The following is a 22,268-nucleotide window of genomic DNA, read 5'->3' on the forward strand; positions in this document are numbered from 1 at the left end:
GAAAAGCTTGGCTTAACATGCAGTCATTTCTACTGACACTTTTCTGACCTTAACTGCGTACTACAAAGGTGCCACATAGTCCTTCTAACAACAGCTAGACCCAAGCAATTAGAGCTGAATGAAGAACTCGTAATGAATAATCTGTTTGGCAAACTCCACCTCATTTTAATGCTCATGAAATGTTCACACACAGATTGCAAAGTTCTCACATTTCTTTGTAACTGGAAATAACTTGCCATTTTTCCCCCTGAGCAAATAGCACCGTAACAGTTCATTGAAAACAATCTATATTCGAAATGTAGGCTGTGCTGATGGGTTATGCTGGCCATGTGCTGCTGTTTCAGCTCCTCCATTGGGTGAGGGGCTGGAGTGGCTCCAAGAATTGCAAATCAGGAGTGTTACCTCTCATTTGAAATTCCCTTTTGCCAAACCTGTCAGCATTAGAACACGCTCACTGGACTGAATTATCAGCCATGGATATGGGTAACGTGGAAACAGAGCCAGGTGTGGTCCCTCTACAGCTGATGGAGAGGGCCGGCTATCTTCAGATGCCACCTGAGAGGCTGACACCAAGAACGTGTTGGAGAACCTGGAGACCATGAGATGGAGAGCCTGACTCTCTTAAACATCTGCTTAACTCTCCATGCCCAGTGTCCTGCAGGGCCAGGTCCTGCAGAGAAAGGGGCACCGGTCTGCAGCCCAGGAGGTGGCACGTTGCTCACGTGAGGCTGGACCAAGGGCCGGCAGCCGACCCGCCTGGTTGCTAATGAAGCCGAGAACAATGTGTGCTCTAACGGACCGAGACACGCAGGGAGATAAGAGATCGCGGGACAATAAATCAGGCTTTCAAAGCAGAGCATATTAGGAGATCAATGGGACAGATATTAGACCGAAGGAGCAAGCACCGGAGAGACAGGAGCAATTCTGTTCCTCCTCCTTCTCCCCGTTGCTAAGGAATTTTTTTTTCCATTTAATAACATCCTCATTGTTTTTAAATGAGCAGCAAAGCCAGTGGGTTCCACGTGGCATTAGCAATGTGTTTGTGAAAGGGAAAGCGACTGGCTCCTAGCAGGATTTGATAAAAGCCTCTCCAAGCTCCGAGTGATTTACAGCTCGGGAAAACAAACACGGACTGATACAAATGCAGAGAGAGGCAAAGACGGCACCGACATCCAGGTACACTCAATTACCAATTCATCAGCCCAACTGAACTTGAAGGGCTTTTCAAACTCTACATGGCTCTAATTTAAAGGAAACCTTTAGATGGATAGCATTCTGTGATAGGGCGAGAAGAAGACTAATTAGTTGATCTGCAGCTCGGGAGCTCTCGCCTCTCGCGGGCAAAGGGCCACGGGCGAGGGGGACGGGCGGCAGCTCCCGCTCCCCACGTGAGACCGGGGAAAGGCCTGAACGTCAGGATGCCCTTCGCATGCTGCTGCAAAGCTGCCGGCACACACCTCTCCCTCCCTCCTCACTGTGCCATGCCTCAGTCCCCAAACAGACTTTTTTTCCTGTCTCTACTAGAAACTCTGCTTTCACCTGCCCTGGAGGTATTTCTGGCAAATCTGTGAAAATAACCGATTTTTTGGATCATTGGCTGAACTAAAATAAATGGAGGAAAAAAAACCCCACTGCACAGTGACCCCAAATTGGAAGTGCCCAGGCTCTCCACAACAAAATATATATAGAAAAAAAATATATCTATGGTCAACCAATTGTTTAATTCAATCTGAAACTAACTCATGGGGAATGTCATTTTTCCCTCCATCCCCTGCCTAGAAACCCATTTTTTCGCAAGAAGAGATGATTTACAGCTTCCCAGCTCCACGCTCTAGCAGCACTGACACTGACGTGGTGTTTGATATCTTCCCTCATCGCATGGAGCTCCTCAGCGGTGGGGGACGGGGCCCTTCACTGCCACTGTGATAAAAACTCAGAGGCAGCTGGGGGTAGCAACAGCATCGCAGGAACAGAGGGAGTCCGGCTGCCGAGAGACTGCGGGAAACTCTTTGTTAATTGTTCATGCGGAAATTGTTTTCATTTCGGTGTCTAATTGATATCTTGGGGAAACGGCATCTTTGGAAAAGACAGAGCATCCTCCCCAGACACTGCCTGTGCGTGCTCAGGCGAGGTGCTCCACGCTGCCTGTGCTGATGGAGCAACTTGCTGCCCCCAAAGCTGCAGTGCTGTCCCTGTCCCCCCACCCCACGTCCTCATCCTGAGGTTTTGGAGAGCCGAACCAGTGCAAGAGCCCTGGGGCAGCTGGAAGGGTGGGTGCTGAGCTCAGCCGCCTCTCAAACCTTCGGCAGAGAGGAGACTTTGGGGAGTTTTGCACTGAGAGATGTCGTTCACCAGCACGGAGAGCTGTTGTCAGCCTCCGGTCTCCATTCGGGGGTAGGGACTGCCTGCATCCCTCTGGAAGCTGCCAGCACCATCCCTCCTCCCGCCAGCAGGAGCATCAAGCCCTTAATTTTCCTCTGGATATCAGCCCTCCTCCCTCCTCTCTCCTTAGGCCTCCTCCAAAGACAGCAGCCATCGCTCACACATGCAGCTCCAAGGCTGGCTCTGAACTATTTAAAAGCACAGCAGGTATTTTAATTATTCACTTCAAGCGCGCCTTGCTTGCTAACGACTCTGTGAAGCTGTCATAGCCAGCGCAGGGTGGAGAAGAGCCCTGCCAGGCAGCTTCGCATGGCCCAGCCTCGGGGCAAAGCTTGGGTCTGCAAAACACCCATGGTCAGGTGTTGTCACCGAGGGCAGAGGTGGCACGGGGACATGTGGGTGAGGACCACCCCGGGAGATCTGGTCCCATGCATGCTCGCTTGCCCACCCAACCCATCGTCCAACCACCTGCCCAGCCCACCCTGCAGCCACCGTTACAGCACCTCGCGTGCCCCAGGCCTGGAGTATCGGCCGAACGTTTTGCTGTTGCTGTGAGCTGCTGTGCCCCATGCTGCTAGATTAGCTCTCGTAACATTTTAAGGGTGCTGGAATTACCAAGATTCAAGGAAATAGAGGGGTACTTATACAGCACAGCTGAGCAGCTTCAGACGAAGACAATAGCGGGGATGGCATGATTCCTCGCTGCCTTGAGCTGTTCCCAGGGTTATATGCAAAGAGCTGCTTTGGAAATCAAGCCCTTGCCACCCTGCAGCAATGTCTCTACTTGCTTCTTCCTTCCTGGTGCTATCAAAAATATTTGCTGCAATAGCATCTGCTCTTCTGACCCACATCCCTCCCTGGGAACTGGCACTGGGGGCTCAAGGCAGAACGAGCTCATCTTTTGCAAGGGGAAATAGAAAGAAGGATGGTGTCCCACCTTCACGGCTGGAAGAAAGACAGCCTGTGTTAAAGGGAGCCAGGCTTGCACCAGGCTCGCAGAGGCTATTCTCAGCTCCAGAGCGCAGGTGTGGGGCAGAGACAGGCATCCCACCTGCAGAAGGACTGGGGCTGTGGGATCCTCCATTTTGACCCCACTGAGTCTCAATTACATGTGAGCTTTCTGTTCTGGACCTTGGGATTTTGATCTGAGGTTGTTCCTTTCCCTGGGAGGTTGCTCTTGGTTCTTTCTCTTATTTCTGATAATTAAGTGGCTCTTCTTCCCTGTCTTTGCTCACCATTGCCTCAGTGTAGATTTGGAGGATTTCCAAGAATATTCAGGATCTGCTTTCCCCCGCCTCTATGTGAGCAAGAGCCTCACCATGGGTAACCCTGAGCTTCGGGGCTCTTCTCTAGCAGTAACACCCCACGGGCAAAGCCTGCGAGCAGAGAGTGCCCTACAAAAGCACATGCCCTGGTTGCAGAGCTGGGGTCTTTAAGCCTCCTGGACCATCAGAGCCAGCCCCTCTCTTTTTAACCTACATGTTTTTAAATGCTAATTTCCACCACATGCCCAATTCGAAGCTCTAATAATGAACAACTGCTTTCTTCCTTTCCTTCTGATTTCATATTCATGAGTCAGGGTTTCCTGGCACTAAACGTAAATGCTAAACGGAAATCGCTGCACAGTGACATGTCTGTGTAGCTTCACTGTCCATTTATTTGCCTTTTCAAAGAGCTGCTGTGTTAAGCAAACATCTCTGCCTGGATCCTATCTGGAGGAGTTTGTCTGGTACGGCATGGTGCCTGCTGGGGTGGGGGAAGCGACTCTGTGTGATGGTGTCTCACAGCTCTGTTTTTGCTTCAGGGTATTTCTTGTACAATAGTTCGAGCTCGGTGAATACCTCAACCTTTTCTTGAATATTTGCTTGAATCTTGGCAGGCTGCGTTCGGAGCTGACACAGCGAGGACTGAAGCAGGGAACTCCCAGAGAGAAACACATCCATCGCTTCGGCTCGGACTCCACCGAGGGCTCCCGCAGGCAGCAATGGGCAGATGTCTTGGCAGAGGAGGCAAAGAGACACCTGTAACTTCACTGGGCAAATTATTTTTTCTGGCAACTAGAAAATCCACATACACATGCAAAAAAACCCCATTTTGGGATTCATCCAAAGTTACTGCGCTCTCCCCAAAAAGAGGAACAAAAGGGAAATTTATCATCTTGAAAAAGGGAATGTTTTCTGTTAACCATAATGTTCAAAATGTTTTGGTATTTTCCTTGAAGGCTATGCTTCCATGTTGAATTGATTTTTTTAAAAAGACAAGGGCAAAAAATAATCTAAAAGCAAAAATCAAAGGAATTAAATCTTCATGTATTTCAAGGTGAACCAAGATGTTCTTCTCTGCAGAGCCACCAAAGGTAAGTAGTCTCTTCTCCTTCTAACTTGCCCGGGATGGAAGCTTTAGACGTACAAACTGGGACCCTGAAGTCCTCCCTCCAACAGTCGACCCTGCCCACAGAGCAACACATCTGCCCACCTCTGCTGGTGAACCGTGCTGTCCCATCGGAGACATCATCGTCCTCACCTATAAGCTCTGTAACCAAACAGGAACAGATATCACCCCCCTGGGAGCAAGGACAACCACCTAGGGCTGGAGTTGGGCTGTGCTTGCCTCTGCTCACTGTCTTCTCTTCATGGAAACACCAGCTGAAGGTGGCTTTGCTCCAAGATGTGGGCTGGAAAGGGGAGCAGCTGATGTTCAAGTGCCCAGGGATGCTCTGCTGGTTTTGCTCCTGCAACGGTCATCTCCGTGGGGCAAGGTGGGCAGTGAGGAACTGCAACGGTGGATATAGCAGCTCTTTGCTCGTCCAATGTGAGAGGCTTTACCTCCTCTCAGCTGCCTCCACTGCAGCCTCCTTCTCCAGGGCTCCACAGATGCACCGCAACTCCTTACGGTCTTGTTACTCTATTGCCTTCTCCCTTTCCTTCTGCAGTCATCCACTGCCTTTCCCTGTCTGCCTTTCCCCAAATGTTTTAACAAATGAGCTCATTGGAAGGCAAAAGTGAGGATGAGCGATGAATTTTAGAAATGAACTCACAAATGTGAGTGTTTGCAACTGACCAGCTGAAGAGTTGTGCTCCTGCTCATGGAGGACATGCTGTGTGGCATGTGTTCAATCAAAGGAACCAATGGGGACCACATTTTGAATATTATCTACAACGAACAGACTCCTTGTGAGGAAATTATGCAGCAATATTTAATGGTGGCTATGATTCAGCAAGTAATAGAAAGAAACATTCCTCAAACCATCATCAACTTCTCATGGATAACTCCCAGATGGGACTGAGGGTGAAAACCCTTTCATTAAAAAGCTATTCAGTTATGGTAAAACTGCCATATGTGTCTCACTGAGACAGAAGAAGTCTGATTGTCAAAAGTGACTTCAGCTTGAAAGCTGCAGGGAAATCAGAAAGCTACTTCGCATTTGAACAGGGGTTTTGAAATCTGTCTTTAGGGACCTGAAAGCATAGCTAGATCTCACACAGCAAGGTGTCTTACAGCTGGATGTCTAGGTTAAGGTAATTGTCTAGACTTCTTTTATCATCAGTGCACAGAGAGATACACACCAACCCCCAGAGAGTGATTCATTCTTCCTGTCTTAGACATCTATTTTTGGATGGGATGAATTACATTCTGGAGGTGTTGAACTTTCTCCACCGACTATGGAGGAGTCTAGATGATGAACTTAGCCTAGACACTTCACCTTTACATTGCTGAAACAGGCAGCGCTCTACTGGTGAGAGCAACCCAAGTTGGCCAACACCTACAGTGAACAGGGAAGCAGTGCTCTTCCACAGGCAGGATATGGATGTGGACAAAACCTCTCTCCTCATCGTAGGCACACATCGCGGTGATCTCGAAATTTAACTGAGACCTGAGGACACTCTGGTGCCTGATCATCTCATCTAATTCATTTATGTCATGCAAAAGGTACAGATTACATGCAATCCCTTCCAAAGTGTACCCTGAAAGTTGTAATTTTGCAGTCCTGGGAGGAAAGCAGGGACTGCTCTCTCAGCTGAGTGTAGCCTTTCAAAAAGATCAAGCCTTTTACTGATCTTGGTCTGTCCTGAGATTAACAATCCCAAGCATCCAAAAATCAACAATTTAGTCCTTAAAATTCAGCTCTATTCTTGTACCCGTCTTCTCAGTTTTGAGCAGCTATGCCTTGCAATTTTAAGGGTTTGCTTATAACCTTGAGAGCTATTTTGTATACAAAAGGCTCCATTTCTCAGTTTTGCTGTAGTCCAGAGTCAATGCTAATGACCCACACTGCAAAAATAATCCCACTGTCTTCTAGGGGGGTTCCAGAAGCCAATGAGATTATTATTTCCATGACTTCAGTGGGGGCCAATTTCAATCCTCTCAGAAAAGCAAGATCTCTACACCTCTCAGAGCCGTCTCACCCAAACCTCTCCAGCTTCCACTCCTGCAATGCAACATGGGCCAGGTTATCTGCACAAAGTCCAGGACTGGGGATCCTGGAACTCTACAAGAAAACCAGACCTTGCAACTTCAAAGGTCAACATGAGAAAATCAAATAGAAATAGGGAAATAAATGGAAGGGAAAAGTTACCAGAGGAAGGCCAGACTGCCATCCATAAATAGCTTTGTAAAGGAAATCTTTGCAACTGGTTCAGAGCAAAGCAGCTAAATTACAAAAAGCATGTCAGGACACTTCTCCAAAGCCAACAAACATGCAGGAACAGTGGAAATAAAATTCATGAGGCTAAAGACAAAGATGGAGGATTTTTAACTACCCAGAGCTGTGGGCTTTAATTCACAAGGAAAAAGATTTGTGCTCTTTCCTGGGGCATACTACTGCCAGAAGCAGAATGCAGTTGACGACAAAAAGCTGATGGCTGGAAGCCAAGAGGATCCTCAGGGGCCAGGGAAATGCCTTGGAGACTTCAGTTCTCCATACCAAATGGTTTATGCCAGTGTTTTTTCCTGACTCATCTGGAAAATCAAGATGGACCATAGTGATTTAAGGGGATGTTCACAGTGCTCATGGGAATGTGTTCAAGAGATGGTTGAGCAAGACCTTCAGTTCACGGTGCGATACCAAAAGTAACGTAGACGTGTGAACTGTGCAGCTGTCTGTCTATCTAGCCATACACACGCGCGCATGACACACACACTTCTTGGAGCTTAGTGATATAAATTAGACTCCTCTGAACAGATTTACTTAATAGAATGACAGTCCAGCAGGACGGATACAGCACTAATGGCTTGGTTTCTCCTTTTCGGCTTGGTTTCTCTTTTTTCTGCCTGCTTCAGCCATTGAGTGACCTGGGACAAGTTTCTACAGCTGTGCCTCAATTTTCCTGAATTTAAAAACAGGTTAATGTGACTGTGAAGTGTTGGAGATCTCTTAAGGAAAGACACCGCATGAGAGATTTTTCTATTTTAAATCCTGAAAAGCGCTAGCCAAATGCTAGTTCTTAAATACAGCTGGTGAATATATAAGGAAAACTGATTTCTGCGGAAGACTACATCATTTAACTGAAAAGTCAATAATCATCTTCCATACTAGCATTTAAATATTTGATCGAAAACATTCAGATAACGGTATATTTTTGGTTCGGAATGTTCACTGGAAAGCAGGGAAAACACAGCATTAGACTCAGTATTAAATACTATGTTGACAGAGAACACAAATGTCAGTATGACCATCTTAGAAAAGATATTTTAGAATATGTAAAATTAAATGACTCAGGATTACTCATGGTGATATCTTACAAGAAGCAGCAAAAGCTCTTATTTCAGGAAAATTGTTGGAATTGCTATCAATGTAAAGAAAATATAGTTAGGAAAAAATTGCCTCCCTTGATAAAGAAATACAAAGACTTCAGGCTCCAAAGATGAACACTGTAAACCAAAAGCAAGACAGAATACTAAAAAGTCTAACAGAAATCCCAATACATAATCAAGGGAAAAGGCAAAATCATGAACAAAAATGGCCAAAAAGAGACTTCCATGAAAGGGGCAGTAAGATAAAACAGTTTGGCTTGCCTTCTTACGAGGGAGTTTATATATATGTACAAAAATATGGAAATTTTTCAGAACAAACGCAGAATTATTTTAATACGAAGATGTAGCTCAGTCAGGGAAAAGGCAAAAACCAAAAAGCCCAACACCACAGCATCATACCAATTACCAAAGGGCTAAAACCAACTTAATTCCTGGCAAAGGCTGTGAACAGCTGGCTCTACAGACAGGCAGTCCTGGTCAGGCGTTACCTCACTTTCCACCAGAAAGTTGCATTTCAGCAAAACTGAAATTTCTCCTGACATGAATTAATTCTGGTAAAATCACATTTAAAAAAAATTAGAAATGTTTTGATAAATCAAACATTTCATTTCAAGACTTCAGGAGGATTTTTCATTTCTATTTTTATCACATAATAAAATCTTCACATATTCATCTCAATGACATTAAAATTAACCTGAAATATATTTTAATATTAACTTAATATTCTATTCAGAATGTGAACAAATGTCAAAATCTTATAATTTCCTGCAAGATACAAATTCTTCTATCATCTCGTTGTTAAGTTTTCAGGCTCTCCAGGTATCTATTCCAGAACTTGTACCAAAATGTCAGAAAAAGGCAGACTCTCGAAAACTGTGAGGTATGTTGTTGTTATTCTAATGTGGAACAAAGGGAAATCTATAAGCAAACATGTCTTCAGCCCACAGAACCAGACCAAAATACGAGCATCAGGACTGTAGTCTGTTAAACAACCTCAGTGCACAATAAATTGTGTTCACCCAACCTAAGTGAAGAAACAGGAATTTAAAAATATTTTTGGGTACAGAAGAAGCATCTGACTGTGTAGAGTGGCCGTTCCATGTGAACCTTCCTTTTTTTGTCTCAGTTTGGTTTATATTTAGAAATGCTATAAATATCTTCTATTTAATCAAATGAAATAATGTTTTGATAAATGATTCACTCATTTAATCTCCCCAAAAGAAAGGCTGCAGATAAGACTGTCTGTTTTCACTGCATCTGTTCATCTGGCAGAAAAAAATAATTTCAATGGAAATGTTGCAAAACCCAACCTTTTCTACCCAGATGCTATATTTCCATATTTCTGATGCCATCTTGCCTGCAACCATTTCTTTAGATTTACATGAATTAACTAGTGTAGGACATATACCAGACTACAAAGTAAGTATTCAAAAAAGTAACGACTGCTTTTGATGATGACTTTGGAAGCTCAAAAGAAAAGCTGTAATCTCTTGTCCAGATACAAAAATAAACATTATAGATGGGTTTAATACACCTAAAAGTTTCATCCCATAAGGTGCCTTTATATAAGTTTCAGAATGAAACTGCAATCTAGAACAAACTATGCAGGTTTCAACTAGGTAGATAATGCGGCATTTGTATGAACTCATTTCTTCCTGGTTTCTGCTCATTCTGTGAGTTACTTCTGCAACTATCCAAGACCTCTTTGGCAACTATAACTTTACAGGTTTTTTTAATAATAAAAGCTTTTAAGTCAAGTACAGTTCTTCACAACTGTTTTTAGAGGAAATTAGTATTAAGATTCAAGTAATGGCCAGAAGAACAATAGATATCTGAGATGATGGAAGTTAGGAATAATTTGTATTGAATCCAAACTGGAGACTGAAATAGTCTCCGTAGATCTTTTTATGACCAAGTTTAAGGAATCAACCATCAAGAAAAAGCTATAGTATAAGATAACACCATAAGATAACACCCTATTCTGTGCTGACCTGCACCAAATTGAGTTAATCATACTGATACAAAACTTCTACAAAGTATAGAGCAAAAGAAAATTAACCCTTTTGATCTCAGGGAATGGGCAAAACATGCAAATAATATGATTTTCCACAATTATGATCCTCCTGTTTTCTCCTAAAGGACTTAGATTATTAGGAAAACAGCCTAGAAGATTACACAAAGTACTTCGGATTTGTATTGTAATAATGATTATATGGTGTAATCAGTGAGTGGGATTTTACCTATGATCTACTGAGCTGAAAAGACAGGTTCTAACTCTGCAGAAGTTTGATCGTAAATTCAGATTTCTAGAGCATGGTGGCACGCAGGAGAGCAAAATAAAAAAACTTTTGTTAGTGTTTCTAGTATGACTCTTTTACAGCAACAAGTCCTAACTGCTGTCAAGATTCTTATAGCCTTCACTTCAAGGAACAGATAATAAAAGACAAAAATCAGAAAAACAACTAAAATGAGTTACAGTGAGAGGGGTCCTTTTTGCCTATAGCCCTTATCATGCAACTATGCAACAACAAAATCATATTGTACTTAAACAGATGAACATGAGAATTCTGCTCTCATCACACTAAAGCTATAGGTAAAATACTTGCAAGGTCTGAATTTAGAAATAAGCCATCAAGATAAAATCAATTGCTTTTCAAATGGACAGGCAAAAATGGATTGATAAAACATGATCAAGTAGCTACTGCATGTAATTTGATGGCAAGTCTGTATAAAACTTAATATAGCGTCTATTGTGCTCTTCCAGATTATGGTCTTGATGCTACTGGCTCGTGAGTAGTGCTGGAGAAACTGCAGTGAGGAAAGGAGCTTCCAACATGTAATTTGGTTTTGTCCTAAAATACAGACATATTGTCAGGAAATAGTAACTGTTACCAAAAATATTGCTGGAATGAAAAATACTGTGTTCTTTCCACTGGAAATAACCTTAGGAGAAGATACCAAAATAGCCAATGCTAAAACACAAAGTCCCTGTAAGGAGAACATGCCCTGATTCAGCAAAACAGGTAAACGTGCTTGCATTAAAGGAGTTCTCCCAGTTGAAATCATGCGTGTGTTACAATGTTAAGCGTGTTTAAGCCCCCCCTGAAGTCAATGCTCTGCTAAATTGGGTGGTAGTAGGGATCCTTCACCTTCCCGTGGCAGTCTGGAAGCTATGGCACCAAGTATGGAGAAAACAGAGACCTGAGAGCGCAATTCATCTGAAAAAAAAGCTGAAGAGATGTAAACATACCTTTTTCCTGCACAACACACAGCAAGAGGGGAGTGGAGGAATGGATCATTTAAGATGGGATTGAAAAGACTTGTAGTCTGCTAGTTTGGAGAGTTGATAACCCATGGGATGCTTTTGGTCTTTGCCTTGTCCTGGTGCCTGCAGAGGGGACCAGTCCCTCTCTGGGCCCTTCTAGACATGGAAAACCCAAGTGTATGGACAGAATTTAAGGAAGCAATTCCACTCCAACCCATGAGCATGTGTAGCCTTGACACAGTTTGAAGGTCCCACACTTTGTGTCGTTCAGATCTAAGCTTCCACCAATGGCCTCCACGAGAAGATCATGGATGGAGGCCAATGTGAGGTGCACAGCGACTCTCTGATGCCTCGAGGCAGCAGTTTGTGATCCTTCCTCACACAAAAGGAGAACTGATCCCACTGTGAGTCTTAGATCCAGGGACACGTCATTAAATATTTACTTCAGAATCTGGATTTTCATTTTTAGCTGTCTGATCTTTTCTTTTTTTCCTCTTTACTCATTCTTGAGCATTTAGTCCCATCCCACAGCTCCTGAGCAGATGTGTTAAAAACAAAATAACAACCAGGGGTGGGATTTTCCAAAGCACTCAGCATTGCCTGACTCTGTTCTCTTTGAAGTCAGCAGGAGTTTTATTATCAACTTCAATGGGAGCGGTTAAGCCAATGCTACACATTGTGAACGTGCATATTCATGAAGCAAGCAGCATTTGCTAATGGTACATGGATTCAACGGGCTGATAAGATTTTAGTGAAAAAGCTACTTGAACAAAACCAAGCAGTTCTATGAGCACCAGAACTATGAAATCCTACTTTCCTTGAGCTTGATCGATTTGGGCGCCCAAGAAGGCGTGCGTGCTGATTGAAGTCCTTCCTGTGGGTGGGGTGCCGAGATCTGTGCTGTCTCCCAAATGGATTCACCAGCATCAGACAAAGGCTCAGCACAACATGGCAGGTTTTTCCTCAGTAGAAGTAGGGCATCTCTCTTCTACCTCTGCCTCTCTGCTCAAACCTTGAGGGAACTTGCTATTTTTGAGATTGCTACCCTCTATCAAATTCAGCTGGAGCTGGATAATGCACTTAAAAGTTGCTAGGCATATACACACAGGTATACACACACTCCATGTGAGCATGAAATCCACGTTTTTGCAGGAAGTCATGTTAAGGCCTCTCAGAGTCAAGTTTTGAGGGAGTGAAAAAGATGGATTCAGAGCAGCTGATCAGCAAATAGCCTCAGATGGATAAACCATGATCCTCTGAGAATCTCAGCTACAGAGAAGGTGCTAAGAGAAGGGCAGTCCTTGAGGAAAGAAGATGAAGACAAGAATATGGTCCTTGAGAGGACTTAAGAAAATGGCTGCTGAGATAAAAGTGCTTTCCAGACAAGAAACTGCCATATATAAATGTGGCAAATTTGCTTAAAGTACTCAAAATGTCTGAAAAGCACAGCATTTTAAAGGGTGCAGAGTTTTTGAGGAATTGAGGTGCTGCACTTCTGGAAAGCCAGGCCACTTCCATTCTGGAAAGCCAAAGCATCTTTGGCTGCACAAAGAAAATGAAGGGAAGCGGCAACAACGACTGGTCCCTTTGGCATCAGGGCTAAAGCAGCGCAAGAGGAAGACAGAGAGAGTTGGATGTGGTTCCCAAACTCCTTTCATATGGGAATCCAGACTCCCAGGAACAAAGCCTGGCAATGGACCTTCCCTGCCAAGAGCAGCCCACTGCCAGCCCAGGTGCTCACATGCACTGTCACTGCCTTTGGCACCAGGGATGTCCAGAGAAGAGGATCAATTCTCTTTCCACCCCACAATTTCCACACCGCTGACAACTCAGAAAACAATTCAAGAGGGAATTCAAAGGATCTGTTGAAATTTCAACGAGGAAATCTGAGTGAGTGAGCATATGTAAATAGAAAGAATGAGTAGCACATAATTACATCAAATTGTTACTTAGCAAGGGAAGTAAATAACCCAAAATATGCAGAGCAAAAAATGGCAATGAATTAGAACTAATTACTTAAGGCTAATTAAAATAAGAATGGCTTGAATTGAAATATGTTAATAGCATTGAACCTGCCACCTACAAGGGAATTTAAATAAAAATGATAATGTTGCTTCAACCTTCACCTGACGGGGGTGGGAAGTTGGGATTTGGACCTCATGGTTGCTTTGCGGGTATTGACCACAGCAATGCATTATTTATGATTACTCTTGGAATCAGCTGGAATTTTCTGGTGGGTGCAGAAAGTCACGGGCAGAAAGAGGTTTTCTTGGATAATGGATGTGAAGTGGAGAAAATAGTGCAAAGGACAAAACCTAAATCCCTTGAAGACTAATAGATCCTGAGGTACCTCTTCATGCTGGGAAGCACTACGGTTGAAGAGAGTAAAAGAGAGGCAGAGAGATAATGAGATCACAAAGAAGGAAAGAGAAAGAGGGAATAAGAAAGACTGAGGGAGCAAGCAGGAATGAAATAGAAAGGGAGAGCCTAGAGCCATGACAAATCATCACCGGCTTCAATTACACGAGCCTGCTGGGCTATGAAATCTGCCAAAGGTCATTGGATTCCTGTCTTTGCAATTAAGAAACAAGCGGCTTCGCTGGTTCCACCCCACGGCCTGACTGTCTGGTGCAAATGTCTGGGGACCAGCGGCATCGCTCATGGCTGTGGGTACCTGCACCAACAGCAGGACACTAACAAGCTAGTCCAGAGAGCGTGGACAGCCCCATTTAGGAGATGAACGTGTCTGAGCCACGCACCAACTCCTAGCATTTAGCCAGCATGCACTGTGCCAGCAACTCGTGCCCTGCCAGAGAGCAGAGGAGAAACCTCAGGCAGCAGGAAAGCCTGGTTCAGCGTCTTCTTGCCGTACCACAGCCATGCCACAGGGCTCGGCTTGTGCTTCACCACCACTCTGTGTAGGCTTATGCCCCAACCCATCCTCAGCTGCAACCACGGATCCCAGCAGACTTGAATCCATGCTGGGCATGGACTCACCCGGTTCAGTGGAGAAGTCCTGAACTCTCTCCTGCCACAAGCAGTGAGTGCCCCACGCTCCGGGGCTCACCTCTCGGTGCTGAGCTGGGTGTGAAGCTCCCTGCTCCTCCAGGAGCCGAGCTGTTAGCTGTATGTACTGCCTCGCTCTCTCCAGTTCCCCTGGTTCACACCGACAGTGAAAACCTCTTATCTCTCTCCCATGTTGGGATTCATGTGAAAACCATGAGCCCTGTGTCCTGGCATGCTGCATGGACAGGGACCACAAAGGGGATAGAGGGTGGGATACGGGAACGATGCAGCCTTTCCATTTTCACGCCAACTCCTGGGCTGGCTTTTGAGCCAACTGAACGGAAAGCTGGTGCCAGGCTTGCTGCCAGCTGATGAATCCAACTGGATTCATCTTGGAGCTGTACATCTGAGAAAGCTCTTAAGCCCAAGCACGGTTGGCCTCTCCCCTGCGGGTATGGGATGCCGTGAAAGAGCAGCAGAGGTGCTGCAGTCAGAAAGGCCCTGCCCTGTCTGTAACAGCCTTCCCGGCACGGACCAGCCGCTGAGACCTGCAAAAGCCGCTCAACAGCACCTAGAGCACGGACTGACTCCCTATGTCCTACATGGGCAATAGTAACAAGCCTTGGGCTGACTGCCTGAACTACAGGCTGTGATCTACCAATGACCATCTCCTCAGAGCTCCATTTATACCGGATGCCAGCCAGGATGGGCGACGGAGGGACATAACCTTGGAAAACATCACTGTACTGAGTACTAGGGCTTTGCTTTGAGCATGCCGGTGGGGTAGATCCATACCAGGGTGGCTGTAATGTGATTTCTATTTCTCCAACCTCCTGCAGAGAAAAAAATTACCTCCTAGAAAACCAGAGTTCGGACTCGACGCTCCTCCTGTGTATGGAGGAGATGTGGCAGAGCAGGAACAGGTCCCCGTGAGCCCGCTGCCAAGGTCCCGACATCGCCGTCGCTGCCCTGCCTGACCCTCTGCCTTTTGGGGAGGGAAACCCTGGCACCGGCGAGGATGCTGCCTCGGCAGACAGAAGCAGTCGGCTGAAAGACATTTCCTCTTTGTTTCTCTGCTCGGTGTAATGAATCCTACCTCCCACTCAGATCTGCTAAGTAAGAGGAGTTACTGTGAGTAATCCCCACTTCGGCATCTCCTGCTGTAATCGCAGAGAAATCACATTAGCTTTTTTTCTAGGACAAGGAGAAATTCATCAAATTGCAATCCGTGGAGAACACACGCAAGAGAGAGAAAGCCAACAACAACACACACGTACACTGCAAAAATCCCAAAGTTGACATTTACATTTCAAACACTTATAACAGCTAAACAAATAACAGTAATTATACTATTTGCATACTTTGTTAAATAATTGTTTGTTAGGTAAAGGGAGTCTCTGTGCATGTGTGTGTGTGCGCGCGCACACAAGGAGCGGATGCTCGAAGCCTGGGGAGGCAGAACAGCTGCTTCTTCCCTTCCCAGGTGCCCTGTTTGCTTCACAAAATGGTGACAAGTGACCCAAAGCACTGGCCAGGGCGTTGGGTGTGCTGATATAGGGGACACGGAGGTATGGGGGCAGGAGGCCCTTGGCTCTGGAGGATGAGGATGGTGAGATGTAATCATGCTGCCCAGCAGCCACATCACCTCCCTGAGCACACCAGCAAGCTTATTGCTCCAGACATGAGCACCAGCACCTGCCAAGGTGAAGCTCCCATGTTCTGAGGATGAATTTAGGACTGCAGAAACGGGCTGTCCCAAGAAGAGCCACAGAAAAGCAGCAGGTGAAGGCAGAAAAGCTGGATGGAGCCTTCTGGCAGCCCTCTGCGGGAAGGTCCCCCCTTTGCAGCACCACATGCTGAACACCCCTCAGACAACGATGCCTGACTCAGAGCCCACAAACCGTCTTGTGGCTGGCAATTTCCCTTTGCTCCTGCAAAAGCATATCAGCTTTTATCCCTTCCTGCTCAGTTCCTCGGGCAGACGGCTAATTGAAGGGTTTTTCTTTCATTTCTGGTACAGAAAGCCCAGTAAATGCCTTTTAATCTGCCCAGCTTTCCCCATGATTGGCTCTGTCTATCCTCTCACCACTCCCATCCTTTTTTTTTCAAGTAGACTCGAATGATGTGAACTGGTGGAGAGAGGAGAAGCCTTCTGCCTCTCCTCACATGGTCGGAAAAGGTGGAGTGGAGCCAGAGCCACTGCATCTTTTCACACCTGGCTGGAACCAGGTCAGGCAGCTAATGCATTTCTCAGGCGCAGCAGCTACTTGTTGGAGACACCCGAATGCCGCTCGGCTGTTCAAGTGCTGGAGGCTGGGAGAAGAAATTCCAGCGAGAGACATATGTGTCGGAAGGCAGAGAGGGATGCGGTGCCAGGAAAACGAAAAGTGATGCGTGCATGGAGAGCTCTGCTCCGTGCAACGGGAAGAGATGCAGAATTAATAAAGGCTAAATGGCTCTGAAACCGTCCCTCATAGCCTCAGTTAAGACGGGAGATTTCATTACCTGTGAGAGCAAGTGTTAGTGCCCTTCTGATGGGTGAAATTCCATCTCCGGAGGTTAAAACTGCCCACGTAGGTCCGTTAGCCTGGGAGCAAAACTGTGCTAACTCCCCGTCCCCCATCCAGAGAGGTTTTTTTCCCCAAGTAACAGTGGGAAAGTCACAGTCCCAAGGAGGAACCCAAACGTTCGCTGGCTGTGATCTGTGCAGCTCACGTTTTTAATTGTTCAACTAAGGGCATCCCATGGGGCTGGGGAAGAGAAATGCTCCAAAACAATCATTCTCCTCTCAGAATATTCTCACTGGAAACTTTTATATTTACCCTTCAGCTGAAACTTCTTCCTGATTTTTTTTTCTTTAAGTTGAAAGAACACTTTCCAGTTCAACCCTAGTTCTTTCAAGTAAAAAGTAGAAATGGTCGGTTTTCTTTAATAACTCTTTTCTCCTTTCTCTCCCACTCTCCCACCCTGCTTTTTACTTATAGTTTGAAAAAAAAAGGAAATGAGAGAAGGAAAACTAACAAAATCAGAGAGAACTTTTTTCCATTAGTTTCAAATAACTTGAAACAACTTTTTTTGCTTTTTCTTTTTTTTTAAAAGTTTTATGAATTATTTTGAAGGATGCAAAAGCTGTATGCAAACCTTTTTATGTATGTCAAAAAACCTTTTTCCCAGGATAAAAAAAAAAAAAAGCCAAACCAAACAAAACCCCTTAATGTGTGTGAAACAATGTGGACCAGCTCTAAAAATAAGCTACCGTAGCGATGAAAGCTTTGCCCCAACTGACTGCGCATCGGTGTCACCTTCTCCTGCCTCGAGCGCCCTGTGTTCCTCTCCTGCCTTTCCAGCCTGAAGCGTGCGCAAGGCACGCTATGTGTGCTACACACCCGGCGCTAAGCTGAGGTCCACGATGATTTACACTCACTTGGCACAACCGCAAACACCTTCTCTCCGTGAATACATCCTCTACCATGCAATCCTGGTGCCCTGCATCTCTTAACGAAGGCAGAACTCCAGGGCTTGGTGAGCAAGCTGAGTGTCCTACCCGCACGCTGACACATCACCCCTGGCTTGCAGAAAAGAAGGATCCTTTGTGCTAGATGCTGGTCAAATTTAGCCAGTCAAATGAGAGACACTCATTAAAAAAAGCAACGAGCAAATAAGGCGAATTTTTTTAAGCTTTTTGATTAGGTAGACTTGCTGGGGAATGCCGCACTTAGCATGAGATAACGTCCCCGTGAAGGTAGCAGCGGTTAGGGAGGAGATGGGCTGCCAGGGAGAGGGAGCCAGAGCTCAGAGCTCCTCGGGATGGCTGAGCGCTTCGCTGCCCGAAGGGGAGCAGGACGCAGCCAGGCTTTGATGGCATCACCGTGTCTGTGCCTGCATGTTGGCTCGAGTCGGAGCTCTGGGATGCCGTCATCCCAGTTTGGTGCAGCAAGGGAGCCCGAGGTGACAAAGACACTGTAGCAGCTCCGGGAGCTGAGAGCGGACGTGCCTGCAGGTCACCGCAGCGGCTGCAATGCTGCAGAGAGCAGCGTCGGCCTCGAGCAGGGCTAAAAGGGTTGACCCCTACGCTCAGCTCCAGCACCATCACCTCAAGGGAGATTTGGCGATGTGAGCGGGGTCATGGCAGGAGCCAGAGCTGTCCCCGCAGCGCACAGCACAGTGGGAGAGGCTGGCGTGTGTCAGCCGGGGCAGGGCTGGGAGCCTCGGAAAGTAAGCTCGGTTTAGGACAAAAAGATAAAAAATCAGAGAGAAAAGAAGTGCAATTCCTGCCTCCCTTTAAATAAAAAAAAAAAGTTCATGGAAATGGACAAATTTTGCTTCAAAAGATATTTAACACTTCATCCCTTTTGAAAATTTCTTCTAAAACACAAAGGCTTTAAACAAAAGGTCATTAAGAGATAAAGAGTTGAAGCCCTTCTTGCAAGAATGAAAAAAGAAGGCATCTTGACATTTTTAACGGGGGTTTTTTTTTTCCTCTTTTCCAAAATGAAAATTAATCAACATTGATTTGATTTCACACACAAAAGCCCGTTTCATGGAAGTGGCATTTGCTGACAGAGAGCTGTTTCGACAAAAAAATTCCATCCAGAGGAGCGCACAATACGCTACACACCATTAGGGTACACGAGCTGCAAGGACACCGGTCTCCTAGGGTTCATAATAAATCCCATCCTTTTTCTGGGTCAAGAAACTCATAGCTGTCTGGAGGTTATGCTAACACGCCAGGGTTTGGGGACTGATGTCGAGATCTGAGGAATTCCTGTTGCCTGGAATAGAAACAATGAAATTGTTCCAAGGCACCATTTATTCCCAGGTGCCTGCAAGCTGTCATTTCTGGGGAAGATGAACAATTTGAGAAGATCTAATATCTTCACAAATAATTCAGGAAGACAGAATTCATTCAGCTCCCCAGGTGAATAATGAATGGGACTCGTGTGAGTCAGAGAAGGATGGAAGGGACCCGACCACCAGCTCTCCCCAAACCAGCTGAGTTTGTGCAGCCACACAAGGGGCAAAGACAAAAGTTTTGAGCAGCTCTGCCTGGAGACCACGCGTGGTCCATAGGGGCTGGGTGGGAGCAGTGAGGACCAAGGGATGCAGTCACGCAGGCGATGCTACTAACAGCGAGGTGCAGATTATGGTCCCTTAGATATCTGTCATATAGTTGTGAGACATCCTGAATGTGCCAGAGCATTCACCTGTGATGAAGGATCAGAGGTAGGATGGGGAAGGGACAGCACAGGAAGAAGCTACCAGCTTTCCAATATAACATGATGACACATTAAGCCCAGGTACCAGAACCGGTCCTGCCCCCCTGTGGCACCGCCCTGGCTCTGTGCAGCATCCTGTCCTGGCTTGCGTTCACTTCCCTGTGTACCCCACTTTAAAGACCCAAGGACTGCCTTGGGTCCTTCTATGTCAGGGAGCAAAGAAAATTGCAAGAGAAAAGCAAACAAATAAATGGGAAAAGCATAACAAAAACAGTGGCAAAGTGTTCCCACGCCACTCTGTGCTTTCAAGTAAATGAGGCTAATTAACTAATTGCCTAAATTATTAGGGCTATTTTTACCCTTGTATGAAGGCTTGGCATTATTTCCGATTTCTTAAGACTCAGCGCTGAACTCTCAACTTATCAGAAAGTTAATGAAGCAAAGCCCCTGGAGTGGGGAGCCGGAGGGCAGAGCAGCTGCTGGGCCAGGACTGGGGTTGGGGCTCAGGCGGGTACCGCTCCTGTGGGGAAGGAGCATCTGGAACAAAACAACCCCCCTTGATCGACGCTGTTTAACACAGAAGTTCAGTGGTGTTTGCTGAAATCTCACCTGCACCTGAATCTGCCTCCCAGTAACGGGTTTCTTCTATAACTAAGCATCCCCTCTGCTCCACTGGTTTCCCATTGCAGCCAAGATGATAGAAGCTGATTTCGAGGAAGGGTTTCACACCCAGGCGAGAGAAGAAAACTGATGGCTAAGGGTGCATCAACATGCCGGTCCTGGCAGTGACTGCCATGGGCAGACACAGAGTAACCTTGGACAACCAGGCGGGAAGCAAGGATAGTGCACAACTCAGGATCAGCAGTAAAACCTTCTGGAAAATGGTTTTTTGGCCACCAGGGATGTGCTAGCAAGCTACTATCAACCCACCTAGGGGTAAGCTGGTAAATGTGAGGACTTTGGGTCTGCATCTGAAGGAGGATGGAGCTTACTGGCGATGGTTTTAACAGCTAGCTTGGGACCTGGCTGGGATTTTAATCTACAGAGCTTGCTAGCATCTACAGCACCGCTACATCACACCCCAGCGCCGCCAGATCTGGTCTCTTGAACCAGCTATTAGCAAAGAAACACCCTCCTGGGGCCAGCCGGAGCCTCTGCTCCTCTCGGGCAAGCCGCAGGGCTCTGCAAGCACAGGCACCGGGCGCAGGGCTGCACATGCTGTGCCTGCCCTGGGAAACAACCGCTTTTCAAGCCTGGTTTCCCCGCTGTCGCCTTGGGAAGCAAGTTCAATCCTGCGCGTGCTGCTTCCAGAACTAATTGGGGTTTGCTGTGCTAGTGACGCCTGGTGTCTCCGTGCTTACGAAATGGGCTGCAGCCAACTAACCAAAACATGTGTGTCCCTCTCCCAGCGGGGAGTTAGGAGCGATGTTGTTTCTGACAGAGCAGCTCGCAGGACTCTCTGGATGTATTTACTGAGATGCACCCACTGCTCTTTCTCTGGGGACACCGGTCACCATAGACCAGTCACCACTGCTTTGCACATCAGCCCTGAAAACCTCTGGAACGAGATATATTCTCTGCAAATAGGGAACGGATGTTACATGGCCTATACACCCAAAGTCACCCCTCCATCACATGCACACAAATATCTCCTTCCCTAATTATCCAGACCACCCTCCACAAAAGGAAAGCATTAATCCATCTGCTGTAACCCCAACCAACCACATGTACCGTCCCAGGCACGCAGCCTCTGTTCAGGCAGGAATCCAACGTGGCAGGAGCTCCCTCCTTCCACTTCAAGAAAATGCCATTTTCTTGGGTTTTGAGGGATTTTGTCCCAAAAGAAAACTAGATGTTTCCTCCTCTTCAGCTAAATGCCAGCATCTTAGCTCCCTGGTGGAAATTTCCATTAACTCCATTAAAAACCCCCAGTCATTCCTGCTGAAGAGCTAGTCCCCTCAGGAGCAAGGAGACTGATAGGCCTCCTTTTCTGTAATAAACCTCACTTATCAGCTGTAATGAGGTGACATTTCAAGCCTGGCTCTTCTCTCAATACACATACACAAGTTTGGGGTGGCAAGTCTCTTCCAGGCATGTCATTGAGGAGAAGGGCAGGTGAAAATCCCCTGTCCTTTGGATGCAGGAGTGAGGTCCCCTCTGAGTTACCTCCAAGATTATCTGCAGCGTTGGACCAGCCATGGCTTAGTGTGCCTGAGTCCTGGAAATATCCAAGGATGGAGATCTCATGGCCTCTCTGGCCACCTGTTCTGGTACTGCACCACACTCTTAGCGCACATCTCTTTCCAAATGTCCAACCTGAACCTCCCAAGCTGCTTTTGTGCCCACTGCCCCTCATTAGGCTGCCTGCTGGTATTGAGAAGAGTTGGGCTCTATCGTCTTTGCAAGCTCTCTCCAAGCAGCTGTAGTTATTTGATGCTGCCCTTCAAACCTGGATCCTGCTGGCCATCAGGATGTAGAGTCTTTGGATGCCCTGAAATGTTGGTCTGACACTGCCAGTGAAGGGAATATCGGCACCACGTTAAACGATAAAGGGGCCAGTTTCTGCCCAGGCACTTGTCCCTCCAACAGGGCTCCTTGACCCTTCACAACTGTTTTGGTAAGGATGAGTAAGATGATGAAGGTGG

At 46.3% G+C, this 22,268-nt stretch overlaps 2 long non-coding RNA genes across 2 annotated transcripts in view; one reads left to right on the top strand and one right to left on the bottom strand.

Moving 5' to 3' along the window:
* The first annotated feature begins 4,013 nt into the window (after window positions 1–4,013).
* Window positions 4,014–17,223, top strand: LOC142603969 (uncharacterized). The gene is made up of 3 exons (XR_012837860.1): window positions 4,014–4,111; window positions 4,262–4,738; window positions 10,901–17,223. It is a non-coding gene; the product is annotated as an uncharacterized LOC142603969 (long non-coding RNA).
* LOC142603968 (uncharacterized) overlaps window positions 7,607–22,268 on the bottom strand; it is a 49,762-nt gene continuing 35,100 nt past the window's right edge. Inside the window, exon 3 of the long non-coding RNA XR_012837859.1 lies at window positions 7,607–7,709. This is a non-coding gene — a long non-coding RNA (uncharacterized LOC142603968). The remainder of the gene's footprint in view (window positions 7,710–22,268) is intronic.

Source organism: Balearica regulorum, chromosome 15, assembly GCF_011004875.1.
Source record: "Balearica regulorum gibbericeps isolate bBalReg1 chromosome 15, bBalReg1.pri, whole genome shotgun sequence".
Taxonomy (NCBI): Eukaryota; Metazoa; Chordata; class Aves; order Gruiformes; family Gruidae; genus Balearica; species Balearica regulorum.